This window comes from Phoenix dactylifera, unplaced genomic scaffold (genome assembly GCF_009389715.1).
Source record: "Phoenix dactylifera cultivar Barhee BC4 unplaced genomic scaffold, palm_55x_up_171113_PBpolish2nd_filt_p 000089F, whole genome shotgun sequence".
Lineage (NCBI taxonomy): Eukaryota > Viridiplantae > Streptophyta > Magnoliopsida > Arecales > Arecaceae > Phoenix > Phoenix dactylifera.
Window position 1 is genome coordinate 475,856 of NW_024067678.1, and position 25,513 is coordinate 501,368.

Genomic DNA, 25,513 nt, shown 5'->3' on the forward strand with positions numbered 1-25,513 from the left:
CTCTTGTGAAAGAACACTAGGCTGATAGAATCGAGTAATAGTGGCCGCAATGTGCTGAGTTGATCCAGGCAAGTGGGATCGATGAAGCAAGGTGTTTAGTTCAAGCGCAGGCTCAGGCATGGTTCTTGGAAGAACAGACTTCTGTATAGGTGCAGTGGACATATGCTCTTGGAAGATGGTGACTCCTGGGTTTGAGCAATAATACATTGTAGTGAAGAGTGACTATTGTAGGTCACTTGGTTGAAGCGGTATATGGATGATTGACCCAAACTTGATAGCTTAAGCTTTTTAACTTGAATTAGGTTCCGACTTATATGGTGAAACCTTTTCCTTGTTGGACTCAAACTCCCCATTTTTCCCCTACAAATGGTACATATCTTCATATGCCTTTTCTAATTCCACTAGTTTTTTTTTGTCATGTTTTACCATTCTCCCCTATAATATCACTTTGGTAGCAAAGAAAGAGTTGCACAAATATTCTTTTCAAAAAAAAAAAAAAGTTGCATGAATATTCCTCTATCTTATTTTAAATAGCACTACTAATATAGAGGATACTAACTGTTCGTACTCTTTTGTGCATTTCAACTAACCATAGTCTTCCGCGCCCAATCCGAAAGAGTAAGATAGAGATATGCCAATTGTCACATACTCGTAAGGCACATCCTTGCAAGTATGCAAAGTTTTCATTAATAGATCATATACATTGCAATAAAATAAATATAAAATAACAACAATTCCGAATTTCAATAATTCATAAATCCATTGTAATAAGAAATATCCAAAAGTCCTACATCAACTTTCTTCAAACTATACTCAAAAAATAAACCTATAAAATGTTCTACTATGAAAATACAATAATAACATTGAGACTAGGCTACATCAGAATGATCGATTCTCACCTTTAGCACTAACTCCATCCGCAACTAATTCTAATTCTCTATGCCTGCAGGAAAAGAAGAGGTTGGATAACAAGCTCAATACCCAGTAAGTAAAGAATACCTTAACTAGATAATTCATATAATAATTTCAAATAAGTATTTTGCCAAAAATAAGCATATTTATCAAAATCATTTTATTTAAAGCCGAATCGAAGGTATCCAATATTGTTCAAATTTTCAAATTCATAATCATAAGTCTGCATAGAAAATATCATGTTCCTAAGTCCAATATTTCTCTAATATTCATATTCATTCTCGTAAGTACGATTTGAAAAGTATCTTGTTCAAATCAATAGCCTTAAATTATGACCGTATTATGTTCATGGTAGAATCCATATCTATAGTACCATATTTAACCCCTATGGAGTAGGTCCATGGTACTATACTTAACTCCAATAGAGTAAGTCTAAAGTACCGCACTAAACCCTTGCAAAGTAGGTTCATAACAATCAAGTTCTGGAATATTTAGTGTCAACATCTAACCCTCATTGATGGGGTCCATAATATATTCAGGCTAAGAGTCCCAAATCCAATACATATAAAAGCTCTTGTTACAAAATAACATATATATATATATCATATTTCAATTCAAAGTATTTATATTCCATATAAGATCACTAAACAACATAACAAGCCACATTTATTGCTCGACTTTTTGGTTGTCAAGGTCCCCTCGGCCTACAACACTATCTTGGAACGATCCATTGTGAACACCATGGGCTCGTTTGGTTCGCGGGAAAAGAAGGAGGGAAAGTGTGGTCAACGGGAAAGTAATGAGATGCCTCTTGTTTGGTTGGAGTTTTCAAAGGAGAGAGAAGGGAAAGTAGTATTCCCATGGGAATGTGATTCCCACATTTCATGGGAAAGTCTTTCCCATGAGAAACATGGGAAAGTTACTTTCCCATGAGGCGGGAATCACTCCATTTTTACTTTTTCCCAAAAAGTCCCTTCAGCATTAAAGAAGCATTAAAGAGGCATTAAAAACTTAATTTTTATTAAGGGCATAATAGGAATTATATATAACTTTCCTAGGAAAGTAGATGGCCAACCAAACATAAGCATCTTGGAAATTTGTCACTTTCCCATGGTCAACCAAACATGCCAAAAGTACTTTCCTAGGCATCCTCTTTCTAGGAATTTGTTTCCCAGGAATCATATTCGTAGGAAGGAAAATGCTTCGCGAACCAAACGAGCCCCATATGTGCTATGGTCTCTACATATCATCTACTAATGTGGTTCCCAACTAGGAGTGGCGTAGGAGAGGTCTGAGGTGACCAAGTGCTAGCTCGACAATACTACATGTGGAGTGATTGGTTATACCCCTATTTGATTTTGATGAGCTCAAAGCATTTGAGTATATTTCAAGTTGTACTAATGAATTCAATCTAGTGTTTCAGGCAAATATATGTGAATTTATCTTTAATAGCATCGAGCCTTTGTTCAAAGTCATTTGGCTAAGTATTGAACTAATTTAAGCCAAAGTCTGAAGCTCGAGTCGACTCCGAAAGAGTATGAGTCGACTCTAAGTGTTTCAGAGGTTCTGGCATGAGCTCGAGTCGACTCCGGTACACTACGAGTCGACTTCGACTGAGAACAGATAGAAGGACAGAAAGATGAATTTCAGACCCTGTCACCGAGTCGACTCCAACGGTTTCGAGTTGACTCCGATGCTTACCGAGTCGACTTCCGACAGTTCCGAGTTGATTCCAAGGAGTAACAGACAGAAGGACAGAGAAGTATATTCTGGACCCTGTTACCGAGTCGACTCCAGAAGAATTCGAGTCGACTCCAATGTTTGGCGAGTCAACTCCTAAACAAGCAAGAGTCGACTCTCAGAGGAAAGCAGACTGAAAGGCAGAAAATCAAACAAAGTGACTCTGTGAACGAGTCGACTTCGAGAATACGAGAGTCGACCCCAAGTCAGCCGAGTCGACTCCAAGATGATCCGAGTCGACTCCAAGGCAGTTCAACTCCAAAGACAGAGGATCAGTTTTCGGGCTCTGAGAGCCGAGTCGACTCCAAGATGATCCGAGTCGACTCGAGAAAGAAATGTAGAAAATTAGATCTCTGGAACCCTGAGAACGAGTCGTCTCCAGAGGGTCGAGTCATCTCCGAATACTGGCGAGTCGACTCCAGGTTTGGCCGAGTCGACTCCAGAACAGGACAGCACTTTAATTCAAATCTTGAACAGTGGGCGAGTCGTCTCCAGTAAAGCAAGAGTCGACTCCAGCAACAGCCGAGTCGACTGCAGATCGAGCGAGTCGACTCCGACCCCAACGGATACATTGTCAAGAGTTGCAGACTGTGCAGAACGACCACAAATTAGTGTCTAACGGCTAGTTTTTAAAGGGGACTGCTTAAATAGCCAGAGTGAACAGTAGTAGACACCAAGAGAGTTACTCCATTTGTGCATTAAGTGTTTTCCATCTACCAAGAGTCTATTGTGAGAAAAGACAAGCAAAAGAAGAAAGAACCGCATTCAATACATAACTAGAAGTCTTTCCTTCGCATTCAAGGCTCTTCCTCGGACATCAGATCTTCAGTGCATTCAAAGAGGAGACTCAGAGTTCGAGAAGCTCCTTCTTCCTCTTCCAAAATCTGTTTGAGGGCTTCTAAGTCTACTCTTTTCATATTGTTTAATATTTGCTTGTTAAGAAGCTTTTCTTGTAACTTTTTTCAAACTATTTTCTTACTTGATTCAATCAGGGGATTGAATCAAGGGTTGTAAGGTTTGTTGGTGAGCCAAGGTTAAAACCAACGGTGTAAGGGTTCGATTGTGATCCCGAAAAAACAATCGGGTGGTTCTAGTCGGTGAGCTTGTGAAAACCGACCGAGTTCGTTGTGATCTCGCGAAAACAACAAGTTGGGTTGTGAACTTGTAAAACAACCGGCTGTAATCCAAGGGATTATAGTGAACTCCCAAGTGAAGCTTGGAGAGTGGACGTAGGAGCAAGGGTTAGCTCCAAACTACTATAAATTGGTTTGTGTTTGTATTGGCTGCTGTCCTCTCTCTCTATCTATCTCTCTTCATTCACTTCATCTAGTAACTTAACTAGTTTGTTTGCAATAGATTTAGTTAATTACTAATCATAGTTTTTAATTGGTCGAGATTTAATCCAAACCCAATTCACCCCCCCTCTTGGGTTGTCTTCTTGGGCAACACTACATTACCATGCTCCAAGGAAAAAAAGCCAATGGAGAAGCTACGCATTGAAGGCTTTGATGCCTAAGATGAGCAGAGACAACATTGTGGGGAACTAGCCGAGGAACTCCTTTCGATTCACCTTAATGAAGCGGATCTAAGCAAGATGATGCAGGTCAGTTACCTCGATGACATAGCCAAAGCTCAACTTGTGGATTTTCTTTAGGCTAATGTCGATGTCTGCAACTGGCCGACCTTCAAAATGCCAGTATAAGCCCTAATGTCATTGTCCATCAATTAAGCGTAGACCCAATGCACCGACCTATCTGGCAAAAGAAGAGGTGATTCATCCCAAAAAGATAATAGGACATCGACGAAGAGGTTGATAAGTTCCTCAGCATGGGCTTTATCCATAAAGTCACTACCCAGACTGGCTGGCCAATGTTGTCTTGGTGAAAAAGGATTGACTTCATTGATCTCAACAAAGCCTGTTCGAAGGATTGCTTCCCATTACCAAGGATTGACTAGCTTGTCAATGTCACATCAAGACAATAGATGTTAAGCTTCATGAATTTTTTCTCGAGCTACAACCAGATTGAAATGACACTTGAGGATGAAGAAAAGACCTCCTTCATCATCGACAAAGGGCCTTACTGCTATAGAGATATTCTGTGGTCATAAGAATGCAGGAGCCACCTACCAGTTCCTCATCAACAAAATCTTCATGGACTACATTGGCCATAATATGGAGGTATATATTAACGACATGCTAGTCAAAAGTAGTCAGACTGAGCATCGCATGATCGATCTTGTGGAGACTATTCAAACTATAAGGAAATAACGCATGAAGCTCAACTAAGCAAGTGCACCTTCGTGGTTTCCTCAAGGAAATTTCTTAAGTTTGTGGTGACATAGCATGGACTTGAGGCCAACCCAGAGAAGATCCATATTGTGCTAGAAATGATGCTCCCAAGGATGAAGGAGGTACAGCACCTAGTAGGTTTCATCACTGCACTGAGCAAATTTATGGCAAGATTGGTGGAAAGAGTTTTGCTTTCTTTAAAGTGCTGAGGCAAATCCAAAACTTCCAATAGTCCGAAAAATGTCAAGTTGCCTTTGACCAGCTTCGAGACTAAGTTAGCTCGCCACCACTACTCATCAAGCTGAGCCTAGGAGAAATGCTTTATCTCTACCTGGCTATCTCCCAATTGGCGTTGGGCCTGGTTCTTATGCAAGAAGAAGATGGAAGATAGAGGCCAATTTACTACACAAGCTGAGCTCTCAGATGCTAACACAAGGTACCTTAAGCTTGAAAAGGTGGCCCATGCTCTCATCACCTTGGCTAGAAGACCTCGGCCCTACTTCTAGGCCCATTCCATCATCGTTCTAACCAGCACCCTGGTGGAGTCAACCCCAGCATCTCAAGAGCTGACTCCGGTATGTAGAGTTGACTGGTACATGACTAGAAGTCGATCCTAGTTTCAGAGGAGCCAATTCTGACATGGTCATAGAGTAAAAATAAAAAAGGTTGTCTTTTATGATATTTCAGGAACTGACTCCTTTGCAACTAACAGACTCCCATAGCTAACTTTCCAACATGCTTAGAATTATACTTTTGGCCATTAATGAGGTAGGAGAGCCCTCCAACAGTTAGAAAAGAATCCAAGCTATCTTCTATCTCATTTAAAAGGCTTCAAAGAATTAATGAAAAGGAGTGTTTTGAGAAAAGAATCGAATACAAGAGAACTACCACATTGAATCTCTTTGAATAAAGTTTCTAAGCAAGAAAAGTACTCAACCGGTTGAATCATTGTTTCCCTCCATATTTGAAAGAGCTAAATAGTATTCATAAGCTTACAGCAAGGAGCTACTTGTGCTTGAAAACTTTTCTTGTGATATGTAAGTGATTTGGACAAGTTTCAAAATGAATATTGAAACTTTGGAAGTAGGCTGACAGATTGTTGTAATCATTGAAATTGTGATTAGTGGATTAGAATTCTCAAGGAGGTTTTCTTGGGAGAGGACATAGGAGCTGAATTTAGCTCCGAACCTCTATTAAAATTCATCTGTTTACTTTTAATTGCCTTCACTATGTTTGTGTATTGATTAAATTTTCAGTTTGTTATGCTTATCTCCTGCTTCTTACAATCTCATCACTGCACTTTACCACTTATCCAGCACATCTTGCTTTAAATTCCAAAAGAGCCAAATTGACCAATGCACAACCCCCCCTCCCACGCACCCTAGAAAGTAGGAGGAACTACAAGAGAGTTATATGGTAATTGACTCCAATTTTGTAGTTACATATCTATCACGCTCTGAACCCAGAGCATAACAGACGCTGCATACCTACAGATCAAATCATGCAAGCATGGAAGGATACAGATTAAATCATAATAATCTCAAAGCAATAATTATAATTCTTCGATCCTCAAAAACTAATTTAATTAAGATCTAAACAAAATCTTCTCATAATCAATTGTCTCATGATAACATAAGTCAAAATATGCTAAATAATTATTATTATTATTCAGATCGAATAAAATGTTCAAACTGAACTAAACTAATCTAACTAAGCTAAACTTGAAATTCAAATGATCACAAATATCTTTTGATGATAGCACACTCTCCTAAGTCCCGAGCAATCATAATTCAAAATTTGAAAAATAGAAAAAAATAGAATAATAAGCAATACTAATCCAGTAAGCAACATAATACCACAAAGTGGAATCTAAGCATGCCAAATACATAAATAATTAAATAGCATGATACTCATTGAGAATAAATCAAATTTTAAATAATACATATATCTTTTTTAAAATTTATTATTATTTTCATAAACTGATTCTAAAGATCCAACATCAAGCTATGGCCATTGGGTTGGTTAGATACAAAATGCACAAGTGTTAGATACCACTATTCTGATGATCGATGGCTCGATGTCAAAACTAGTTTCTCAAATTATAAGTCGACAGTGCCAACGAATAATCTCCATTGACGATTTTAGATCATAGCCGTGCTGTGAATATATACATATAAAATAAGTTTCATAATTTACCCAGTCACATTTCTTAACATAACACAACAAAATATTTAAAAACTTTACTATTGTAACAGTAACATGCCTGACCCATTTAATCAAGTATAAAACAAATATCACAATCAAAGATAATAAACTAATTATCACTTTACCAAAGATCGAAAAATATACTTTGAAGCATTAGGTTATTTACCTCTTTTCGCTTCAAAATTCTGCTTTTCAATTAGACGGGTCAAGTTCACCTATTTTAATATCCTTAAAATACCATAAATTTTATCATTACCTTAGCAGCTAAGTAAAGTTATAAATTAAAATACTATTGGAGAATACGATCTTATGCCCAAATCAGAACGAAGGAAAGGCAAGGCCTAGTATGGGTCGTACTCGACTGCATGGATTGGTCTGAACAGTAAACTAAACAGATCAAGATGAGATATGATTTAAGTAGCTCAATAAAGGTCAAGGGTAACCAAATTCTAGAGGGAACCTGACAAGGGTGAGGTACTAGGTCAGTATTCACCCAGGTATCGGGGCAGTTCAGGACCTCCACCCAAGGGATAGCCTAGATTTGAGCAAAGAGAGTCAAGACTTTGAACTAAGATCTCTGGATCTGGCTTAGAGAGAGAAAGAGGAAGAAGAGAGAGAGTCTCAGTCCAAATTCAATCAGGAGTTTGGGTTTGGTCTGTCATAGTGGCATAAATCATTACTACATCTAGCCCATGGGCCAAAAAACAGGAATTAACAACTATGGAAGAAAATCTTTTTTTTCTTCTCTCTCGCCCTAAAATGGGGATGAACAAGGGTTCTTCATCATGCTCAATTGGGAAAACAGAGAGGAGGGGGAAGGTGGTTAATGGCCCGTTGGTGGTGCGGCCTGAGGTATGGTGGCACGGCCTGCAACGTAGTGGCGCAGCTAGTGGCGAGGTGCTGCAGTAGTTTAGTTGCGTATAAGAGAAAATAGGGGAAGAAGAGGAAAAGAGGCAGAGCCCCTAGCTGCCTTAGGTGGCAGCTTCCTCATCCAAGGAGGAAGCAAGAAGGGGCGAGGGACTCACCGATGAGCAATGGCGATGGCAAATCTCTGCCGACTTTGGTTTTTTTCGATGGAAAAAGAGTGATGAAGCTCGGAACAGTGAAATAGAGCACACGGAGAGCTAGAGGGAGAAAGTGGAAGTTTTGTAGAGGTGGAACTTGACCGAGGTGGCACACCAGCCACCAAAAACAAGAAAATATAGAGGAAGCAAGGAATATCTCAATGGTGATCCATCGCAAGGGATGAAGGAATTTAAAAGCTTCTAGATGAGCATGGCTTAACGGCATATGAGGTCGGCCATTCACTAGTTGCACCGGCCCCAACGACCGCCGGTCATTTGTACCGGCCTCGAGAAGCTCATGGCAGCGTTCTTATTCCCCAAAAGTGGAGGACCCCAACGGCCGCCAGTCATTTGTATCGGCCTCAAGAAGCTCGCGGCAGCATTTTTATCCCCCAAGAGCTGACGCTCGGGCAGGGGATCATGATTCCCTATTCCAATCCCCCCAATGAAATTGGTTGGGCTTGCTGACTTAAGTCCAATATGGGCCTAATTTGGGCCGGAGTGCACATATTTGCCACAAAGTAATCAAGTATCTTCAATAAAATCTTCAGAGAGTACAAGTATCTTCACAGAGTTTCCTGCTGCTGTTTCTGTCTTGGCCTTGTACTAAAATACATGATAGTGTCATATGAGCTGCAGTGCGTCAATCTCAATTAGACTGGAATCGTAAACTTACAAGCTCATTAATGCAGTAACATGAAAACAACACACTTCATGACATTCCTGGTAGTTTTGAACCGAAAGTTTGCATATATGTTCTCAATCATTGCATAAATCACATATCCACTTCATCCCATCATCACAAAAGCGCTTAAGACATTTTTCTTCTCCCGCATACATAGTTTATGAACATGTACAGGAAAAATTAGAGCAAAATCTTACAAAAAACCATTTGCTATGGAAAGTGGGAAGGTCAGTAGATTTTGCTCCCTTAGCAACTAAAACTTTTCAAAAGGTTTTGCATTTGTGATTTTTCAATAGGCTTGGCTCCACTGCAACCAAAATATTTGCTATGCCTATGATTGTCATCAAAGAAATATTAACATTTTTACTGCATATTGAGAGAAACACATTATATGGAACAAATCTTATCCAGCTTCACAGATATTTGTATTATTATCATTTTGCTTACGGCTGAGTAAAATGATAATAATATAAATACGTATGAAGCCGAACAAGATTTGTGACCTATAATGAATGTTAAGCATTTCTTCCTCGACAGTGTACATAGCAGAAATTTTGGTTGGCAAGGCAGAAAAACCTATCAAAAAATTACGGTAGCAAAATCTTAAAAAAGACTATCTGCTACTAGGATGATGGATATCTAGGTACGATTGAGCAGTCATGGGATTCCAGGAAAAGCACGTCAAAGTAAATCTAACTTGAACAAAACATGACTGGATGTAGATTCAATGCCATTTTGCTTGGGGGCTCTTGTGAGTGGATCCAGGATTTACAGCAGTCCGAATAATAATATCAAATTAACCATACATTCTGCATGCCAAGGAGACTTGTAAATGCTGGTGGATGGCTAGGCCTTGGCATTCCTGTGATAAAAAGATATAAAATCTCAGATCAGGCACAAACTTGACATATTTATTTACATGTGAAGCATGGCAGCAGATTTTCTTTTAGGCGCTGCATAGCTTTCAAAACATCTGGCCTATTGATAGCTGATACATACCAATATCTAGTGGTTCCCCCCTTCATTTGTGCTAGAATCACACCAGAGAAGGTCCCTGATTGTAATCGTGAAAAATATTGACAACATAACACACATGAGCCCTGGTTGAAATTCGAATATCTGTTACGTGCAGATTTGCTTAAAAAGAACATGAGATTTGTTCTTCACTTGCAGGCAAATCTGCTCATGTAAGTGAAAACCCCTTTTTTCCAACAATTAAATATTTACACCTGCACAACCACAAAAAGAAAAAAGAGCAAATGAGATGTTGCATTTACAAGTTAATTGGGACTTCATAGATCATAATAAATCCAATGACATACGAAGGGAGAGGGGGCAGTAAGTTCTAATATTTAATGCAATTTTTTTTTTCTAAAGCTATAATTGCACCTGTCAGTCATTAATTAAGTCGAAGACCCAGGACTGAAACTTAAGGCCAAACTGTATGTTATGCATCAGAATAATTTGACAAGGATACCTCTTTCATCCTTGACATTTGTAAATCTATCAAATAGCATGCACACAGTATCTAACCTCATTTTATAGATGATGAGAACTGGAAAATGTAATAGTGGGTTCCATAACTCTAAGCAGGGTGCCATGGGAGTTGTCATATGACAAGCATAGTCATCAACTGAAAAGTTTTGAAGGTTAGCAAACTAACCACGAGCAGAATTGAGATTCCAGAGTACCACAAGAAAATTTCCAAAAGGCTTCTGTCAATGGTTCCTCAGGATAGAATCAGGACCGGAGGACTTCCATCATTTTTTTTCTCAAAAGAACAGACTAAAGGATCCCTTTTCACAAATTTGACACAGGAAGACTAACAAAGAAAAGCTAATTTGAAAGCAATTATAATTTATCTTAGGAAGCCTTCAGGTAGAGTATTTGACTAAAAACACATTTGAGAAAAGCAAGAAAGAAGATGAAGAAAACCACCATACTACGAAAGCAACAAAGGAGTGTTTGGAAGCTAAGCTACTAAATCCATATGACATCCCACATGTGGATAGGAAATTTGACATGAATATACCACCTGGCCACGAAGAGAAGTGATCAACAAGACCATTTCCCACCTTCCTTTTTTCAAGGGCATATCAAGAGGTTGGTCTAGTACAAGAATGAAAAAGCCATAACAGCATGGAACAGTCAGACATTGCACATAAGAAACGATATTTATTAAAAATATTGGCCCTGCAATCTCAAAGGTTTTGAAATAATACAAATTACTTTTTTTATGTGCAATGGGAAACTCCGCCAAAAATGTACTTCATGAGATTAGCTCAGATACTGTATTAGGAATCCCACCAGTGTACTGCACTAATATATCCAATGTTTCTCAAATATCACAACTATGCACCCATACACAACCTTCATGAAAAATATGAATGTTCAAGGTTTTTATAAACCATCCTCCAATCCTTTTTTTTTCGCAGAAAGACGTCATTTTACGAAACTTCAATATGATTTATATCAATCAAACCTATTCAATCTGCAGGACACCCAACATTCCTCCAAACCAGCTGTTGGGCTGTTTGAGATTTCAATTTTTCAGCTTATCTTTACAAGAAGAGAGAATTATTCAACAAATTGTCCATGCAAAACGAAGATTGCATGTTGATAAAAGTTTATGAAACAACCATAACAACATCATCAATCTCCTAGATAGATTTGAGCAGTAGAACTTCAAAAAATATATCGGAAAAATGATCAAATCGCAAGAAGTATTTTGACCAACCCATTAAAAGTGACTGAAGGGAACATTCAGAAGAAATAGCTTGTCTGTCGACCATTCCTAGCAATAAAGTCTGTCATATCACTGGCACTCCAAAAGGTGTAATGATAAATAAAACAAAGACTTAAGTGCTAATTCCTACTGAATGGCACGATTGGTGCCGTACCGGTTGGTGCCTTGCTATACCAATCGGTACCATATCGTACCAAGTATACTGTGCCACACCGGTACTAAACTGATATGCAATCTCGTACCGACACTACACTCTGTACATCTCGCCGTCCCGTATCATACTGCATACCGGTATTATAATACATAGTACCAATACGGAATTCGGTTCCGAGATGGCAAACCTTGGTGTATATCTGTGTACTATTCATAACAATTAATATAGCTGCATATTGGAATGCATTGAAGTGGCATCAAACCAATATAACCTAGTACAAACCAATATGCAGCTGTACAGGCTTATACCCTCAGTGATGACCATGAACAGCTTTCTCCAATAGGAGATAGTTTAGGAACTCCTCACTAACTACATCAGAAAACAAGGATTATATAAACTTCCTACAATAATGAAGATATATAGGCCTCCCATGATAATAGCCCTATGATTAAAACTTCAGAATATTAGCAAAGTATAATGTATTGTTTTTTTTAACATGGTTCCACTACTGACATATATTTATCAAGTTCTCCGGAATTTTTGTGCCATTAATATATATGCATAGTTGAGTAGTCCATATGACAAATTACTTGAAACTATGAAACTTTTATAATAAACAATAATCAACACAGATTTAAGATGATATATGATCCTAGTTTATACCCTCAACACAAGTTTACAGACGATAATAAAGCAATTAAAATTGGCCATTTTTAAAAAAAACAATGAAAATATATCAGCATGCAATTGTAAATCTCTTTTACAAACTTACACATCTGTCTGTGCTGATGTTTGCCAAGTATCAGCACAGTACATCATGATGAACATGCCAACAGCATATCGGCACAGAGGTAATATAAATATTTTAATCCTTTCCATAAAAAAGACACTGTAGTTTGTGCTAACATCGCTGATATATGAAAGACTTAACCTGGCTTCCCACAGACCCATCTCCCTTTGCCCACAAAATGATCAGAGTCTGTCACTTTCAACAATATGATTCATTGAAGGGCTGGCGGTTTCTGTCTGTCCCACCTTGACAAAATGTTGCTGTCCCCAAACTTAAAATGTTTCCATGAGAAATAACAAATATGAGTTACAGCAATACAACAAAATAGGTTGTGAATGATGTAATTTCCCTTTAAAGTTTCTCAAATTAAAAATAGTTAACACAAGGTCTGCCGTACCGGTACCAGTCGGCGTACCAATGGCAGCCCGGACCGGTACGGTACTAGTCCGTACCGATTCTATATCGGTTCCAGATTCAACGTTGATCCACGTTGATCCCATACCGGTCTGTACCGGTTCGTACTAGTTCCATACCGGTCCCATACCGGTTCTCCAACGATAAGCTACCGGTACCGGATTCCACGCTGATTCGGTACCGGTCTGAGGCCGGACCGGTACGGCAGACCATGGTTAACAACAATCTCTATATAACACTAGAACTTTTTTCTTTTGAGAGAGACATCACATCACTGGAAAAGTTAATTGCAAGGTTAAAACCACAATGATATCCCCAAATGAGGATCATGATTTACCTGGTCGACTATCAACTAGATTTTCTGGGAATAAATTATTGGTCATTATAGCAGCCACTATTAGTCATCATTATGGAAAATATTGAACAATGATGGGAATATAACAGAATTATTTGCTTTAGTCGGTTCTTATACAGTAGATGAAAAATAATGACTATTCTATAAATGCAATAATAGCATTATTTAGATCCCTAATATACATAAACACATATACATACATACACATACAGAATGTAATGGAAAGGCACCAAAACCAAATGCTATTTTATAACATTATTTCAGCTGTTATTATGAACCTTAGTTGACCGCACATGGCATCTTTCCAAATAATCACATGCTTTTGTTATTCTAATATGCTCTTGTGACTTGGTATACTCGAGGTTGGCTCCAATGTGTCTCTGTAAAAGGTAATATTTTTTGGAAGAAGAGGCCGAATGGTAATGGGCTACACAAATGGGGGTAGCATCCCCAGAAATACCCCGAAACACCCCAACCGTAGTGAAGGTGGGAAATTTGCCTGGATCTTGGGTCTAACCATGAAGGAATTTTACCAACTTGATATCTTAGTGCCTACTCCATAAAGGTGTTATTGTGATAAATATCATTTTTCCCACCACTTGTGTTTAAGTGATATAGAAGAAGACAACAAAAATATACTGTATAAATGATGCTAAAGGCATAATGACCACATATGATGCACTCTCCCACCATTGATTGCTTCAGCTTCTCTGAAAAACCCAATGCAACTTCATACCATAATACAAAGACATACAAGTCGCTTACCAAAGAGATATCCATCACTGCACAGATGGGGAGTGATTTACCAAGGACTAGTGTTATGCATGTTAGGATGCAAGTGCTATTGTAAATCCTAACATGTGTTTCACAGATTAAATCTTAGCATATGATCCATATTACATCTTTCTAATGGTAACTATGATTGTAAATGGTCGCTTTTGAGGAAATTCACTTTATCCATGGCTATCCCTTATTATTGAAGGGATGCTTAGGATAATGAATCATTGGTGCTTTCTTTTTGACTGAATTCATCTCATCTGGGACTCTGTCAAGTATGTGCAAAAGAAAGTAGAAAAGTAGTGAGTGGAGATGCTTACTCTGCATAACCTCACTATCGGCTTTAGGATGGTCCGGCAGATCTGGCACAAGTGCTTAATACTTTGGGGTCTGCCGTACAACTGCATTAAGATTAGTCATTTGAGAGAAAATACCCATAAGTGTTGGGTTAAGCAGTTTATCCACATATCAAATAGTTTATAAAACAATTACACCATTACAAGACATGAAGCAAATAATCATTTTTGACACGTCCAATGATTTTATACATATTGGCATGTAATGAAACCTTCTCTACAAGTGAAATCTACCATAACTAAGTCAAAGTCAGGCATTAGTGTTTCTCAAACTCGTTGTTTAAAATGCCGTTATATTATTTCAAACTAACGAAGAATCTCCCATCTTTTTCACTTCCATATATTTTTCAATCCATGTCATTGAGCAATATGTGGATACAAGCAAACATTATCTGTTACAATTCCAGGAAATATCACAATTGTCAGTTTACAAGACCGTGAGCAATACACGTGCACTGGCTAGGAAATACATAATGAGATATTGAATTATTAGGGTTCCAGCCATAAATTCATAAACACTTGGGATTCCATGTAGTTTCAAATTCTTTATTCAGACAATGGCAGGTCAAATGCCATTACGATGATATCTCTCCATCCCACCAATAAAGACTATGATTATGACATAAGTCACAAAAAAGTGATTTATCTAAATGTCAGGGTAGCTACATGACATCTTCTTAGAACAAGATCATTTACAACTTTCTGTCATATATATAATGAGGTGGTTGTTCATTTCATGTTATCCAATACATCATGCATGTAAAAGGCTAATGAAATTCATCAAGTTAGATTTATAATGCAACCACATATCAAAATTCATTTAATGTATACATGCCAACAAAAGAATAGAACAATCAGGCCTAAAGACTAGATCAAGTTCTTTACACATGGCAGACTAAATTTGAAAAGCAATTTCATGTTCAAACACAAGACTAGAACAATAAGGCCCAAAGATGTTATTCACGTAAAACACAAGGAACAAAAACATTGCGAAAAGTAGCGTCTCAAGGACATCAATATGTCTATTCTCTTCCACCGCTGTTTCAGAAAAAAAAAAAATCTGCATTACAAACATGCACATATCAACATTCTTAAATCCGCACAACAAGCAACTTTCCCTTAGACAACATCCTTGAGACAGAAATGGAAAATTTTACTAAGTTCAAAATTTTCCACCCAAAGGTCAACTTAAAATAAAATTGTCCCTCAACAAGGAATAATGCTCCTCTCTCAATAGAACCTTCTGATCTCATAATATGACCATATGAAAGCAAAGTGAAGGCACTTCTAGATACCTTTGAAATGATCATCTACGACTTTCTTCCCTATACATGGCCACAATTGCTCTCCCACCAAGATGATTACCTTCTGCCCTTTCTTCATGATTGTTTTGCATGTAAAGCATCATTATGGTATCGTTTTAAATGTTCCCAAACCCACAGAGTTTCTCTATGATAGCAAAAGGGAACATAAGCATGCGTCCAAAAACAAGACTTCCACTCAACGCTGGTTCATTCAAAGAAAAATGGTAATTACCCTCAAAATTTTCCAGATTTATCAACATTTTAAGAGGCACTCTAAAGTTAAACATTTAGTAAGTTGGCTAGGTTAAGTTTGAAGTAGAGGCATTTTTTATCCAAGGTCAATTCTCCCAGACTTTTCTATGATTGAATGACAATGAGAAAAAGGGGGCTTCCTAAATAAAACAAGGGATGTTATAAACTAAGCAATTGAGCCACCTTATCAAATGAGTAACTCTCAATTTGAGTCTCAAGACTTCCTCAAAGTAGATGGATTATTAAATCACATATTTAAGAGGCAACCTTTACATCTACAGAAAGGACTAGATTGGGAGGTAGGACATCAGGCAATGACCAGTCCCAACCTAAGCCACCATTTAAGTCAATGCATAAACCTCCCCTCTCAACATGTGCACAATAAATCAATCCCCTTAAATCATAAAAAGATAGAGAAGATCACATATCCTTGAGCTTCTTAAGCACCAGAATTAAATAAAGAGCCATTGGTTAACATAGAAAAAAGCAAGAAAACAGTGATGTACCACTGCACAAACCTATCAGCATCTCCATGTCTTAATAGGCCAAAGACACCTTTTGTAGACTGATTTTTCAAATGGTCCCAATCTTAAATCCTTTTCCACAATTCCACATACCAGATATAAGCATGTGAAAAAAAATTTAAGCAGTTCATGGGAAGACCCTAGCAAAAGAGTAGATTCCTCATAAATATGCTATCAACAACCTTGGCCACCATCATATAAATAATTATTAATCTAATGAAATTAAATTCCTTCACCTCTTGCACCCGACCTTTGAAATCAAGGTGACAAATTAGAGCCCACATTAATATCCACCACTACTTACATATGAAGGAAGATAGGTACTCACACCCATGCTTCCCATGTGGTTATCCCATGCTCTCTCTTTGAGTGCCACCACTGGAGAATTTGAGAGCCCCACACAAACAGGACTTTCCATTTACTTAACCAAAAAATGTATCATATCAAGCCCAGTAAACACTTAAAAACCCATGTCTCCAAAGTATCTAAGTCTCTTAAGCTCATCTCACCTACTCATTTGTGAGCCCCAAGCCACGTCTGGGCATTATACTCCATTTGTCTTCTTCTCCTTTTCTTCACATCTACTCCCATTGCTCTGTCTCCTCCAAACCTACTCCAGATTTTGACGGCAATAGTCCCATTACAGATGTAACAAGATACGGAATGTAGATGCATTTATGTGAACACGGAGCAAGAATGATAAAAAAAATGAAAAATTCAGAACTCGCAAAGGAAAAGAGAAAAAAACAGAGATGATCTTCTCTTAACAAAATATCAGACTAACTAACCCATGTGGTGGTTCCCCTCCAGGTGTGGAGCTGGTTACTCTAACATCTTATCTTTTCTTTATCATGGAAATGTCTCCTTTAGCTTATTTCCAAATAGAGTATGGAATTCTAAATAACCTCTATAGCCATTTTAAAATTACTTTTTAGTATACTTGTTGTAGATTTTGATTTTGGAGCTTTTATGGTCCAACCATTACTTGATTTGCCTCTTTGGAAGTAATGAATTCCTCTATTTTCACTTCAACCTGTTTCATTACCTCAATGAAGTAGACATAGATGGGCATCCCCTATGTTTTTTTTCACAAAAAAGAGAAAATTCATTGCATAAAAGTAATGAACCAAGAGCTCACCCATAAAGGGCTAGTTAGAAGGTTACTAATTGTCCTTGGTCCTCCCTAAGCAGCCGAGGCCTCCCAATGCACATTCCCACTATTGGACTAAAACATATAGCCCATTCCACCCACTTACGTTCTATCATCCCTATTAGGGCAAGGATCCAATCACAAAAACCATTACAAGCTTATGATCGCCCCAAAATGGCTAATGCTGCTATTAGATTAGGATATGCTTTGAAAATCATTTGCATATAATTTTGAACAATGTTTAAAATAAAACATGGATATTTTATTTGCATAATCACTTAACATTATTAGATATCCATCACATATCAGCCTTAGAGCTAGAAAGGAGTACACAAGTACTCTTGGGGATATCCAAGTGGCCAGAGCAAGGTCCGCCGTACCGGTACCGGTCAGCGTACTGGTGGCCGGCCGGACCGGTACGGTACCGGTCCGGTCCGGTACGTACCGGCTGGTACCGGTCCCGTACCGGCCGGTACGCGGTGGTTTCAAAAACCACAGCGCACGGCGCTGTGGTTCTAAAAAAAAAAAAAAAATCGTACGGGCCCCGAACCGGCCGGTACGGGCCCCGAACCGGCCCCGTACCGGCCGGTTCGGATAAAAAACCAAAAAATACCGGTTTTTTATCCGGACCGGTACGGCATTCCATGGGCCAGAGTGAGCTTAAGTATCGCCCTCAAATGCCTATTGAAGTATAATGTGACTACAAAGAGTTCCTCAGCCACCAGGATGATGACCTCACACTAATACTAGGGTGTGCTCTTACATTGAACTAGTAAACCCCAGCAATCTACCGTAGAAATCACCATCAAGGTTGAGATGTGAACCACGAACATAATTTGCAAGTAGTTCCTTGACCTGAAAGATAGAACACCTAGTTCTACCTTAAAAAAATTTTGGAGCAAACCCATGGATTGTTTTTGGTATCCCGAATTACATCATTGATAGGAAGCACGCTAGTTTACTAGGCTCGGATAAGAGTGAGGATCTGGCTATCCAACAAGGAAACCATCATATAGCATTATATCAATATTAGGGTGAAAACATAATCAGACACAAAACCTGGGGCCCAGGCAATGACTTGTATTTTGTAAGTAGAATAATCGGTTTGCTGATATTATGTTTAATAATTGATTGTGTTCAAAAAAGATTTCGTACGAACTAGTTTTTTTAAAAAAGTTTCTGGCATGAGCTAGGATCCTAATAGACTATGACTTTGCATAACTAAGGTCTTGACAATGCTTGTGATCTCAATGGTCATGTGAAGACAAACGTATGATGGGGGACCGTATTGCAAAAGTTAGCTTATGCAAGAACAAGTTGACAGTTGGTTTCATCCTAACACAATAGGGATTTGATAATGTGGTATGGGTTCCATATACCCATATCAGACCATATTGCTAATATGTGACAATAACGGACCAGTAGGACAGGTTATTGGTGAGCAAAATCTAAGTTGCATAATATTGCTTATCCCCGTAACATGTCCATCACGAGGCACCTATCTCTAGTTATTAATTAGAACATGAGTCTAATTAATTATTCTCTCATTTATTAATCCTACATGGAACAAGTAAGTGCTGGTTTTAAAACATTTACTGAGCCTCAAAACGGATTTATTGGAGCCTAATTGGATTAGTTCAAGTCCAATCAAGCAAGATTGGACTAGACCTAATCCAATCCTAATTAGATTAGCACTAATAAAGTGGGAGGCCAATTCTTCCATTGGGTCACTCCCTCTCTTCTGTCCTTCGCATAATAGGAAGCCAAACTCCACAAAGGGAGTTCAACTCCTAAGAGGAAGAGGTGCCCAAGTAAGTACCATCTCCTCCTTAGCGTCCTAGCCTAACTAGGACTTCCTAGTTAGGTGCCAAGAGGGGTTGACCACTAACCCTAGTCTCTCTCCTATTTATTCTCGTAGGGAGGCAGCTAGGGGTGTGGAAAATGGTGGCATGGATATAAAAGAGGGGGTGGCACCTAGAGGCTCTTCCCAAATAAAAGATAGGAAGCGAGGAGGGTTTGATCTAAAGCAAATATCAATTCCCTACAATGAAGCATCCCCATGGCTTGTGATTTGCTGGAGATTACATACGCGGAAAGGCTCTAAGGATCATGAGCACGGAGCGATGCAGCTATAGGTAGTAAAGCTTGGAGGATCATATGCTTTCCCAATCTCGACATCTCCCAGGATGATAAATTTAATTCCAACATCACACCATAGCTTGGTTAATTCTTAAAACCCTCTGTATTTGGATGGGTTTCACGTCCATCCGTTGCAACATCTTCTAACCACATGGGCCATGGGTTGGATCAACTCTGGCATCATTTATAATAATCTAAGACCTCGCCCAAAAAGGCTAGCCAGAAAGTTATTAATCAAGTCCCCAACGACCTCACCCAAAAAGGCTAACCCGAAAGTTATTAATTAAGTCCTTATCCCTGCTTAAGCAACCAAGACCTCCCAACACACCCAACACACAACTAATGTCACACACGCTCGTATGATCCTCACAATATATGTGAGAGGAGAAGGTAACATTTAAATATCATAACCATATACAACTCTTTTGAATATACAGTAAGCTTTTGACCCATTGTTATAATTAAAATATTCTAGATTCAATATCAAGAAAAAGGAAAAAAAGATGAAAGAAGGAAAGAGCTATCTATCATTGCGAATTTTGTAAATATTAGGCCATTTCCGATGGCTACCCAAGTAGAAGCCTCATGGGAGGAATTATAGAAAATGAGGAAAAAAGTTAGGAGAGATGTATAAAGCGAGGAGTTGGTAGAACCAAAGAATGCTGAATCGGCCCGTACCGAACAGGTATCGGCTCTGACCGGTCCGCTTCGGTGTTAAAAATCGGTACCGGCTCGTACCGGCCCATACCGGTCGATATCAGCCCAAACTGGCTAACTGTACCGACCCGTACCGGTTTCAAAGTTTTTTGGAGCTTTTAGATGCATGAACCAAGACGAACCAGTAGTATCGGTTTGGTATCGGTCCGTACCGTCCAAACCAGTACCGAACCGGTACCGGCACCCACCGGTACGTCAGTACGATCGGTATGGCAGACCGTAGAACCAAGAAAAAAGTGATGCAGAATGTGAAATTTGATTGTTGCACTCCTAGCAAGGCTAATGTGGGCTGATGAGTTGGAAAGTAGAGAAGAGCCAAGGTGATAATGGTTGGGGCAGGTCAAAGGGAAGCACAAGGTAGGGGAAGGGTATTTGTGAAATATTAAATATTCTAAACTGGACATCGGATATGTGGGTCACTTGAGGTGTAGAAGTTGTGGCATGGGAGGTTAGGCATGACTACCTAGCTTTCCTCATTAAATATAGGATAGCTCTTTCAAAACCTCCACCAAATCCTCAAAATATTTACACAAAGTAGAACTTAAGACACGCAACAATAATTCATAAATCTATCGATCTCTTAAAAGACTTCCTTAATTTCTTCAATCTCAAATTTCTCTAATGAGAATTCAGCGTCCCCAAATAGCACTAGAAAAGTCAACCAAACTAAAGGAGCTTTTTTTAATAAATCTTCCATTCTGCACCATCTACATTAAAATGAAGGACCTCCTTTCTGCAATTTTGTCATACTCAAAAGCATGGAATGCCGTACCGGCCCGTACTGGCCGGTACGGGCTGGTACGTACCGGTCCGGTCCTAGACCGGTACCGGAACCACTAAAAAACCGGTATTTTCCGGTTTTTTAGCCGAACCGGCCGGTACGGGTGCGTACCGGCCAATTCATAGCCCATACCGGCCGGTTCAGAGCCCGTACCGGCCGGTACCGGCCTCATACCGGTGCGTTTTTTTTTTTAGAACTACAGCGCCTCGCGCTGTGGTTTTTGAAACCACCACGTACCGGCCGGCACGGTACCGGTACCAGTCGATACGTACCGTATCGGACCGGTACCGTACCGGTCCGGCCGGCCACCGGTACGCCGACCGGTACCGGTACGGCGGACCTTGCTCAAAAGCCTACTTGATTGAACCTATTTAAATAGAAAATCTAAGGTGGCCAATGTATGGAGAATAATTCCTAGAATTCTTTTCAACTATTTAAAGCTAGTAACCACCAATCCCTCAAGTGTATCACTAAATGTTTTACCAAGGTTTTATTTCTATCTTCAATTAGTTTTTTGCCTCCACCTTGCCCAAAGCAAATGCTTAAAATGGCTCCTAATTTAGATCTTTAGATTTCTCTACATTCCATAAATCTATCTTGATTTTAAAAAACCATTCACCACATTTCTTTCACACAGTCCCCATAAAGATCCAACAATGATTTTCTATAGTGAGATATACTCAAAATTGGAGAAATCTTGGACCTGAATGCACTATTAAAAGCCAAAGTTATTTAGTTGGTGAAGTCAAGGGTTTGGATCATGCATCACAATCTATATCATAATTATTAGAGCCAATGTCCAGATGCCAAGAGCACCAAAAGATCTATTCAAAGCATGAAAACCGCTTGATAGTCCAAATTGTTAATTTATTAAATTATACTCATTTAATATTTATTACTCTTATTTATTAAGTTATTCAGCTCTTAGGTAAATATCTTAAGTTACTTGGCCATCAAGTTTCTTGGGTCCCAAGTCATACCCGAATACTTGGTCCTTGAGTTTGGTCATATATGTTATCAAGGAATTTTAAAAATAAGTATCCAATCAAGTATTGTAACTATTCCCTTGCTTTCATCACTCTTTCCTCCTCCCTCTCTAGTACTTTCTTCTCTCTATTCCCTTGATTTCTTATCCTTAGTAGGGCCATCTATGCATAAGCAGGCCATCGCCTTAGCAGTCCTGCATCTTTAGTAAATCATTGCCTATCTCAAAATATAGGAAAGTATAAAAACATGGCATAGGATAAGGTACGCCATACCGGCCCGAACCGGGCGGTACGGAGCGTACCATACTATACCAATTCGGTACCGACAATGGTACGGATGGTGTACCAACTCTCAGTACACCAAAAAAACTCCGTACTATACTATACCAACACTATGTTAGCGTAGCACCGGTACGGGAGAGATGGCAAACCTTGGCATAGGAACTATCCAAGTCGCACAACTTGCCTTGAAAATCATACCAAATAACAAAACCAGTACTAAAAGGAAACTCCAAAGTTTACCATCCTATACAAACATTAGAAAATCATTTTGTCCAAAAGAAATACTCTCATAAGTCATACCTTCTTTAGAAGAAAAACTAATCACATTTGAGTTTTGAAAATGAAATAGGGAGGAAATACCAGAATCTCATATTCTATTCTTCGCACGAATAAACCCAACCTAGCAACATTGCTAAAAATTTTGTCCTTATTGTCATCCATTTGTCAAAATGTTCACCTATTTAAGCAAAGAAATCTTATTACACAGCAAACCATCTCTTTTCCTATAAACAATTAAGTCAATGTTACTCAATTTATAACATTCAAACAGCAATCATCTTTTGATCTCCAAATCTTTGTTTACTCCATTGAATGATATTCATTAGCAAAGCTATTTAACATTGCCCATGAAAATAACCTGCTTCCATAATGATGTTAAGACCAATGTTGGTGATCCTACAAAAATCATCCAGTTCAATAACTCTATTTTCAAGCACAAGCATAATTTATTGATGTAACAAACATATCTTCTGCTCAACAAATCCAAAATAGTGAAGTAAGATATCACAGGCTCATTTCCACATTCAGCGTGTGATTTTTTTATTTCACAATGAATCCTAACTTCAATTATTTGCAAGAACATAGGAGAGGTAGAAAATAAAAATATATTTGTAGGAGGGCTTTTATCAGCACCTGCTATTCAAACAAGTGAATCACAGAATCAACCTTTATGACATTCCGATATCAATTTATCAGCTTAAAGCTATTAGAAAACACCCAAACTAAACATGACCGCTAATAACATCTTTAAAACAAATGGAAATCCCCAACTTGTCCACTTTCAAAATCTTACAACCAGTGTTGCATGGACATGAACATGAGAATCAAATTCAGACACATACAAGAAGAAATAATGAGATACAGGGATATATAGAAAAAAATAAAGATAATTAAAATATACATCCAAATATTGTACAAAAGAAAACATTAAAAGATAGTATTTTTTTAAAATCTTCCAATATACATTTTCCTATTCAAATATTTTAATTATCTTAAGGAATTTAGAAAATGGTATTTTGCAAAGATTTTTAATGTTTACATTCTTGACCACTCGCTAAAAAACAAAAGCTGAGGTTTAACATTATTACATTCAGTGTTATAAAAGATGGTTACATTATGCAGCCATCAAGGGAGCAAATAGCACATATGCATTTTCTTGGCTGCATATTCGACAACATATGGTTTAGTATTTTTTAAACATCTAAAATAAATAAAATACATTAAATACAATAACCATAATAATAATTTAGCAATATATTTTAATAAATAATAACAATATTAATAATAATGAAAGCTACTAATTAGCGCTTGCTACTTACTAGTTATTACCTAATAGCAATAGTTAAAATATAATAAACATATTGATGTTATTAACAACATCCATATCTAAGCCCTCTAGAATCCATATCCAACCGGACCATTAGCTTGAAATAGTTTCATCCACATGGGCTCACATAAAAGTGAAACGCATATATGGGCTCATTAAGCTAAGTAGGATGCATGTGTAGCCACGCAATGCTAAGCATGCTGCGTATGCAGCCACACGATGCTAAGGTGACTGCCTTTTCAATCCAACCCATATGCTCTCTGACTGCATAGATTAACTGCATACAGGAAAAGAAGTGTTGTCTGGGGATCACATCTACACATGCAGCACATAAACCACTGAAACACTGATTATAATGGTGAACTTATTATTGGAAAAGTCCGACTCTATCAACTTCTAAAAGCAGCAACTAAAAAAAGGTAAATATCCAAGTGTCTGATATGTATCCAATTGGGATGCATATCTAACAAAGAAGAGCTGGAAAAGAGTGTCCAAGTATACTCAATCAAACTAACATTAGGGCTTGCATAGCATATACAACATTCCCTTAATAGTCGCATAAAATATTATCTTAAAAAAAGTACAATTTAATAAAATAAACGAGGAAAGAGTTGGTGAAAAATTACATGAGTATGTGTAACAAATTAATTGCAAAGGGTAATTTTGATGACCAAATGTCAAATAATTTGTTTGGATCTTAGTTACCAGAAGCAGGTGCGGGTGTGAGAGCATGAATATGGGAAGCAGCTCCCATAAAATAAAATTAATAGGAATGCTTAGGTAGTGGGGACACGTTTTCGAGGACATTCGGAAGTCCATTTATGATCACTGTTGAAAGCCGAAACTATTCTTGAACCTTACCAACTGTTCCCTCCATTAGATACATATCCATGCCATACCCACCTCTAGACGTGCCACCCAAGCAGTCAGTCTACAACACTTAAGAACACATAACTCCACTACTTGAATGATGCGGAATTGTGGGTGATGGTCTAGTTAGCTGACATACCAAAGGACCTCAAGGAACCAATTGCTAATTGAGCTACATCTAACTTAATATTATTTGGAAGAGAGAGCTTCATATTTTCTGTTATATGATATCAGCGACAATTAAAGGAAAATATTACTTCTGTAATGAAAAATAACTGGACTGGCATGTCCTTGGCTGGGGGAATTCCTTGGTTTAATGATGCAAGATGATAATTTCCAACAAGAGAGATTCATACTGATGCTACAAATATGTACCATTATATTTTTACTTACTGACAGATTTAATTTAGTTGG

The 25,513-nt window shown here is 38.2% G+C and overlaps 1 protein-coding gene across 1 annotated transcript in view; it reads right to left on the reverse strand.

The window, feature by feature from the left end:
* Positions 1-8,938: 8,938 nt before the first annotated feature.
* LOC103721833 (calcium-dependent protein kinase 17-like) overlaps positions 8,939-25,513 on the reverse strand; it is a 28,500-nt gene continuing 11,925 nt past the window's right edge. The window contains 3 exon segments of the mRNA XM_026810311.2: positions 8,939-9,758; positions 9,896-10,125; positions 14,453-14,533. The gene's annotated coding sequence lies outside the window, so the exon portion shown is untranslated.